This window comes from Penaeus monodon, chromosome 23 (assembly GCF_015228065.2).
Source record: "Penaeus monodon isolate SGIC_2016 chromosome 23, NSTDA_Pmon_1, whole genome shotgun sequence".
Lineage (NCBI taxonomy): Eukaryota > Metazoa > Arthropoda > Malacostraca > Decapoda > Penaeidae > Penaeus > Penaeus monodon.
In genome coordinates, this window is record NC_051408.1 from 37,165,415 (window position 1) to 37,166,123 (window position 709).

At 28.3% G+C, this 709-nt stretch overlaps 1 protein-coding gene across 1 annotated transcript in view; it reads left to right on the plus strand.

The window, feature by feature from the left end:
• Positions 1 to 709, plus strand: part of LOC119588230 — a gene marked incomplete in the record, with an annotated part of 18,655 nt that overhangs the window by 1,510 nt on the left and 16,436 nt on the right.

The following is a 709-nucleotide window of genomic DNA, read 5'->3' on the forward strand; positions in this document are numbered from 1 at the left end:
GAGGGAAGAGAATGGATAAAATAGTTCACTTTGCAAATGGAAAATTGTGAAAAAGAGCAAATATTCCGGGCAAAAATACAGTTTGAAGTTACATTATCTCTCTACCATAACTCAAAAGATTATTCCACAGTGTTGTAGTAGCTAGCATTGTATTACTTAGAATTATCTGGTAAAGGTTTTATACATTATATGGTGGAAAAAATGATTATTAGTGTGAAAAGGACAAAGTAATTTTTGTTTTTTTTAAGTCAATAAAAAGGAGTATGTAAACATATCTGTTTTGAGAATTGGCTTTAAAAAAATGCAATACTCTAAACAGAAAAACAGTGAAAAGATTTCCTCATTAATCAAGTTTGCATCGGTAAGACAGAGAACTGATTTTTTTGTTCAAAGGGGGTTTTTAAAAATATTTCCAGCAAAAAGAACAAATCCTATTATTTAAAAACAACATAAGTACTCAGGGTTTTTAATAAAAAGTATCCAGTATCTGTTCAGATAAAATTTTTTTCTTTTGAACGGGACGCTGTGAAAAAAAATCTTCCTCTGTCTTTTTAGTAATTTTCATGAGGCCGATGCATTCAAAATTTTTATAAATTTTATAATGTAAAAAATGACAGTGATAATGCACAAAATTACTGATACTTTAAAGTTTGAAGCCCAAATGAATGTAAAGTCAGTGAAATTAAAATATTAGGGAACATTAAGGTAC